The 7,194-nt window shown below is 33.1% G+C and overlaps 1 pseudogene; it reads left to right on the forward strand.

Moving 5' to 3' along the window:
• The window catches only part of LOC132419234 (F-box only protein 28 pseudogene), a 32,823-nt pseudogene extending 26,552 nt beyond the window's left edge, over positions 1–6,271 (forward strand).
• The last annotated feature ends 923 nt before the right edge of the window (positions 6,272–7,194 follow it).

Here is a 7,194-nt window from a genome sequence, read left to right on the forward strand (position 1 = left end):
ATCAAAGAGGAGGGAATACTTCCAAATTCATCTTAAGAAGCCAGCCTTACTTTCATACATAAACCAGATAAGAATACCACAAAAAGAAAATTATAGATCAATATTCCTAATAAATATAGATGCAAAATTTCTCAGCAAAATATAAGCAAACTGAATTCAAGAACACGTTTAAAGCATTATACACCATGACCAAATGAGATTTATCCTTAGGATGCAAAGACGGTTCAACATACATAAATCAATATATGTAATGCATCATACCAATAAAATGAAAGTTAAAAATCACATGATCATCTTAACAGAGGCAGAAAAACATTTGACAAAATACAATATTCTTTCATGATAAAACCCTTGATAGATGGGGAATAGAAGAAATAGACTTCAATATAAGAAAGGCCTTTTAGAATGAACCCACATTTAGCATTATGCTAAATAGAAGAAAACTGAAAATGTTTCTTCTAACATCAGAAACAAGACAAGGCTGCCCATTTTCACCACTCCTATTTATTTATTTACTTATTTATAAATTTATTTATTTAATTTATTTGGCTGTGTTTGGTCTTTGCTGCTGCAGGCGGCCTTTTCTAAATGTTGCGTGGGTGTGCTTCTCATTGCTGGATAGCACGGGCTCCAGGCATGCAGGCTTCAGTAGTTGTGGCTCGCAGGCTCTAAAGCACAGGCTCAGTAGGTGTGGTGCATAGCCTTATTTGCTCTATGGCATGTGGGATCTTCCTGGACCAGGGCTTGAACCTGTATTCCCTGCATTGGCAGGTGGATTCTTAACCACTGAGCCACCAGGGAATTCCTTCACCCCTCCTATTTATAGAGTACTGTAGGTTCTAGTTAGAGCAGTTAAGCAAAACAAAGAAATAAAATGCATCCAAATTGGATAAAAGGAAGCAAAGTTGTCAGTTTTTGCTGGTGACATAATCTTACGTATAGAAAATCCCAGTCAGTCAAAAATTTGTTGACATTAATCAACAATTTTACTAAAGTTGCTGGATCCAAAATCAACATACAGAAATCATTGCATTTCTTTACACCAATGGTGAAAAATAGCAAAAAGAAATTAAATAAACTAACCAATTCACAATAGCATCAAAACAGTAAAATACTGAGGAATAAATTTTTTAACAGCAGGAACTATAATTTAATCACATCATATCGTATTACACTATGTAACATTCTATATTTTGCCTGTTGATATGTAACATAGTTAAGTTTATTACAAGCATTATTTCCTAAGACTTATGGTATAAGTGCTTCTTTCCAAGTATTACCACTTATTTAGTGTTTATCTATATGTTAACATTAAATAAATCAGTGATAAATGTATATAATGTAACATGCATTGTGCCATTTCTCCTTAGAAAACCAAAACAACTATAAAATCTAAAACAAGACTATCAACATCACAGATACATGTCTTGAGTAGGTTAACAGCATTTCCCCCTTAACATGAAGGTATTTTCATCAAAAATGCTTCATTGTTTTTAGGCTAGCATTACTTTAGCAGTAGCTGGTCTTCAGGACAAGTAGATCAGAAGCTTCAAGTGCTAAAGACACTGAATTACTCTGAGAAACATCCTTCCGCACAAATAATGAAAAGAAGTGAACTGCTGGTGTCACCTTAACATAAAATTGTGCGTTTTCCCTTTCAATATGTGATTTAGTTCATTTATATGATGACAACAAAGTTTTGAAGTTCTCATGGCACACCAGGGAGATAGACTGATTTGTCAAGAAACCTCTTATTTGTTTTAATATTTAAATTATAATAATACAATAACTAGAAAAAGGTCAGTTCCTTGGTGGTTTTAAACCACATCAATTTCAATATTTGTTTTTCAACATAATGATGCAATTAAATCTATGCTTCTGCAACAATAGTGCGATAGAGTATCCTTTCCTAGATAAAGGAGACGAGGTTTATTCAAGTAGATGCTTTAAATAAGGTAGATTGTTGGCAATTACTTATCAATCTAGCATGTTTGACATAAAATATATTATGAAAGCTTAGGAACGGAAATATCTGCACAAGAAAATCTACAAAATTTTTCTGAAAGAAATTGAAGACACAAACAAATAATAACATCTCATGTTTATAAATTGGAAGAATTAATATCATTAACATGACCATATTCCCCAAAGCCATGTACAGATTCAAATCCCATCAAAATACCAAAGACAGTCTTCACAGAAATAACAGAAAAAATTCTAAAATTTGCGTGGAAACACAAGTAACCCCAAATGGCCAAAGCAATTCTGAGGAAAAAGAACAAAGCTAGAGGTATCAAGTTTCCAATTTCAAACTATACTGCAAAGCCATAAATACAGAATGGTACTGCCAGAAAAATAGACATATCAATGAAGGGAACAGAATAAAATACTCAGTACTAAATACCAGTATATACAATCAATTAATATTTGACAATAGAGCCAAGAATACCCAATTCAGAATAGATAGTCTCTTCAACAAATGGTTCCTTGATTAAGGGAAAAGAAAGGTCTCAATTAAAGCATGTCCTTGACTAAACCACCTCAAGGTACTGAAAAAAGAACAAACTCTGCCCAAAGTTAGCAGAAGGAAGAATATAAAGATTGTATCAGAAGTAAATGATATAGAGACTGGAAAGAGAGTAGAAGAAAATCCAAAAAAAAAGTGTTTTTCTTTTAAAATAAATAAAGGTGACAAATATTAGGTAGACTAACCAAAAAGAAAAATTAACAGGGATTTAAAGAAACAAAATAATAAATGAAAGAGGAAATGTTACATCTATACCAGAGAAATAGAAAGTATCATGAGTGATATCACCGAAAACTGTCATATTAAAACAAATTGAACAACTTAGAAAAAAAATTAGAAACATACAACCAACCAAAACTGAATTGTAATGAAATGGAAAATCTGAACAGAAAATTATGGAATCAGGAGGTGAAATCATTAAAAAAAAATTTTCCCAATTAAGGAAAGATCTAGGACCAGATGGCTTCATAGATGAATTCTGCCAAACTCTGAAAGCATAATTACTGCCAATACTTTTTAAATTCTTTGAAAACATTAAAGAGGAGGAAACACTTCCAAACTGATTTTTGAGGTAGCATTACCCTGAAAACATAGTCTGATACTGCACTACAAGAAAAGAAAATTACAAGAAAATGTTGCTGATGAACATAGATGCAAATATTGTCAACAAAATACTAGGTTATGGAATTTAACAGCACATAAAATGGATCAAACATATCAAGTGAGACATAATAGGATGTAAGGATGGTTTATCATATGGAAATCAATAAACATGATATACCACATTAACAAAAGAGTAAAATCACATGATTATCTCAATAGACTCAGAAAAGCACTTGACAAATTTTAATAATCTGTCATAATAAAAAACCTCAACAAATTAGGTATAAAAGAAATGTACTTCAATGTAATAAACTTCCTATATGACAATACACAGCTATCATAATAATTGTGAAAAGCTGAGAGTTTTTTTGGGTTTTTTTTCTCTAAAATCAGGAAAAAACAAGGGTACCCCTGCTTACCAATTGTCTTCAACATGATATTGGAAGTCCCAGCTAGATCAATTGATTAGACAGAAAGAAAGAGAGAGAGAGAAACAAGGAAGGAAGGATGGAAGGATGGAAGGAAGGGAGAAAGAAAGAAAGGTAGAAAAAAAAGGAAGGAAAGGAAAGAAGGGAGGGAGAGAGGAAGGAAATAAGGAAGGGAGAGGGAAAGGGAGGAAGGAAGGAAGGGGAGGAGGGAGGGGTGAGTAAGGGAGAAAGGAAGGAAGAGAGAAAGAAAGAGGGAAAGGATGGAAGGAAAGAAGGAAAAGAAAGGAAGGAAAGGAAGAAAGAAAAAGAAGGAGAAAGAGAAGGAAAAAGACAGAAAGAGAAACAAAGAAAAATAAATACAAACAGAAAAACAAAAGTGAAGAAAGAAAAGGAAACAAATTTTAAAAAACATAGTCTGTCTGAAGATGATGTAATCTTACATAGAGAAAATTTTAAACACTCCACCAAAAAGTTATTAGAATTAATTAATTAATACAGCAAAGTTGCAGTGTACAAAAATCAGTTACATTTCAATACATTAATGATGAAGTATTCAAAATAGAAGTTAAATAAACAATCCCATTTATGATATTATCAAAAACAATGAAATAATTAATAATAAATTTAACCAATGAGGTAAAAGTTCTGTAAACCGAAAACTATAAGACATTGATGAAAGATATTGGAGAAGTACAAATAAATGGAAAGATATCCTTATTCTTGGCTTGGAAGAATTAATGTGATATTGTTCATAGTACTTAAAGTCGTGTATAGATTTAAAGCAATCTTTATCAAAATTCCAATGGCATTTTTTTCCCCAGTGAAGTAGAACAGTTGTGGCTCAAAGCAATGGAATAAAAAAAAAAAAGCCACAGCATTTTTGGAAAAAAAAAAGTAAGGAAAAAAGAAGGGGGAATCACTCTTCCTGACTTCAGACTATATTGAAAGCTAACATAAATCAAATATATATGTGTGTTTGTGTGTGTGTGTGTGTGTGTGTATTTTTTGGACTATTATAGGGAGCCCACTGGAATATTTATTATAGGGAGCCCAGAAAATACCCACATATATATGGTCAACTGTTACATGTCAAAGGTGCTTAGAATATATAGTGGGGACAATGAGAGTCTCTTCAATAACTGGTGTTGGGAAAACTGGATATCTAAACATACAAAAAAATGAAACTGGTTTTTCAGACCAATCACACAAATCAACTCAAGACTGATCAGTGATTTAAATGTGAGCCGTGAAACTGTGAAACTCCTAGAAGAAAACATAGTAAAAACTCCTTGATATTGGCCTTGTCAATGTCTTTTTGAATACGCTATCAAAAGCACAGGCAACAGAAATCCCAAGTGGGACTGTATCAAACTAAAAAGTTTCTGTACGTAAAGATTGTGATCAGGCAATCAGTGAAAAGTTAATCTATGAAATGAGAGAAATATTTAGAAACCCTATATCTGATAAGTTAATATCCAAAAAACATATTTTTTGTTTTTTGGAGTGAGAGAAAAGACTGACTACAAATAGGCCCAAAGAGTGTTTCTGTGCTGATAGAAATATAATACTTAAAGAACTGTAAAAGTTTCATTACTCTGTAAGATAACTAAATAATATAGAATTGTTTTCTTATAATATGTGAATTTTATAACACATTAATAAACATGTTTTTAAATGGGCCTTCCTGAAGACAATAGAGAAACAAAGCAGTGAATAGTTGAAGAAGGAGATGGCAGTCACATTCACAATGGCTTCTCTTCCACCATGCAATCTGCTCAGCAACTGCCCTCACCCTCCTATTCCAGTTTAGCAACAGGCGTCCCAGTAGTGTCCAACCCCAGCACTGACTCTAGACCAGCTGCCTCAAAACAAACATTGATGGCAGTTGCCCACCATAACTACTAAAAACATCATCAGCTTTATGTCCTATGATTAAATTAGCTAGGTCTACCTCATCTATGAAAGAATGAACTTGGTCTGCCAGAGAATGTTGAATCAGGAATTTGTGTAAATAGAGAGGTATAATATATTTCAGTAACAATTTAAAGCACAACTTGCAAGAAGAGAATCAGAAACAAACAAAAAAACTATTAATTACCTGCTCATGAAGACATCTTTACTGCTACTGAAACAAGATTTTTAGTATTAAATATGACTTTCCTAAAGTATGTGGATTCGAATCTCTGTTGCTTCATCAGAAAATGTTACTGATGAAATTATGCTGAGCTGAGAAATGTCAGTTCTACCAGATTCTCCCAACGAGCTCATGAAGGACTTAAAGAGTTAGGGGTATTTTCTCCACGGCAATGGAATATTTTGATGAGAAAATTGTTTTAATTCTTCAGAAAAAATTACCATAATCGAATTAGTCTGGAATACTCATGGTTTTTCCTCCAGTTGCAGAACATTCTGCAGCCCTAACAATAACTCAGTGTTCTCCAAGCAAAGCCCTTAAACACAAGAGGTTACCAAACTCTAACAGCACTTTAAATAAGTAATGCTGATGTGGCTGTTCTCAGGTGTGAAATTTCGGAGCTTTATGTAAACCCAAATGAAAGAACAGCAAAAGCAGCTTCAAGACCAACCCTAGAGCCTGCTAAAACAAATGCAGTACATAGGTGAACAGTATGCATGGGTAGGGCAGAGGGAACATGAACTGTAAGTGATGGACTATACAGTAGAAATATCCTCAGGGTGTGGGCAGAATGAATAGCCTCCTCAGAATTTTGTTTTAAAAATGTAACAAAGCCAAAGATTCTTTTAGAAAATCTAAATGCCTTCAGAATGAAATATAAATTGAATGTGATCCTAGCTGCAGAAGAGATAGCTTAGTAGCATAAGTAATTCTATGCATATGAGAATTATGTGAGCAACATGGTGTCCCATAGACTTTAGACATTTAGAACACAAACTGGAATTTTCACAGGTGGAATATGCTTACCACTTCTCCTGGTTGGATTATTGCATAGAATCTTTTTATTTTGTGATAAATTTTCATTAATCATACTAGTTCTATCATGTTTTGAAGAATAAATATTTTTGTGCTGTCAACAAAGTACACTAGTTTATTTCTGCATATATGTACCTACACATATATTTTAAACAAATCCAGACTTGACACACTAGAGCTTAAGTTTAATACTATACACATGAAAGAGAAGACCTGCTTTTCAAATAGACACTACACTGCTTTTGGAAAAAAGTAAACTTTTTGTTTAAATGAGCTTTGTCTGGAATGTATGAAAAGTGGTTGATGCTTTTGTGAAGTTATGAGTAAATAAAAGGCCACTTCTGTAGTATTTATGGTAAAAAAAAATCCTTTACAGTATTGACTATACATTTTTATAACCTATTGACAGAGAACGTAGCCAGTCACTATATACATGCTGTCAGTTCTCTTCTGAGGCCACGTCTTACAATGCATGGATGGATGCATGAATCTATCCATGATCAATCCATTTATGTTCTTGCTTTGGTATTGATCTTGTATTAGATGTTTCTTCACTTTTTTTAACATCTTTATGGAGTATAACTGCTTCACAATGATGTATTACTTTCTGCTTTATAACAAAGCAAATCAGCTATACATATACATATATCCCCATATCTCCTCCCTCTTGCGTCTCCCTCCCACCC

Source organism: Delphinus delphis, chromosome Y (assembly GCF_949987515.2).
Source record: "Delphinus delphis chromosome Y, mDelDel1.2, whole genome shotgun sequence".
Taxonomy (NCBI): Eukaryota; Metazoa; Chordata; class Mammalia; order Artiodactyla; family Delphinidae; genus Delphinus; species Delphinus delphis.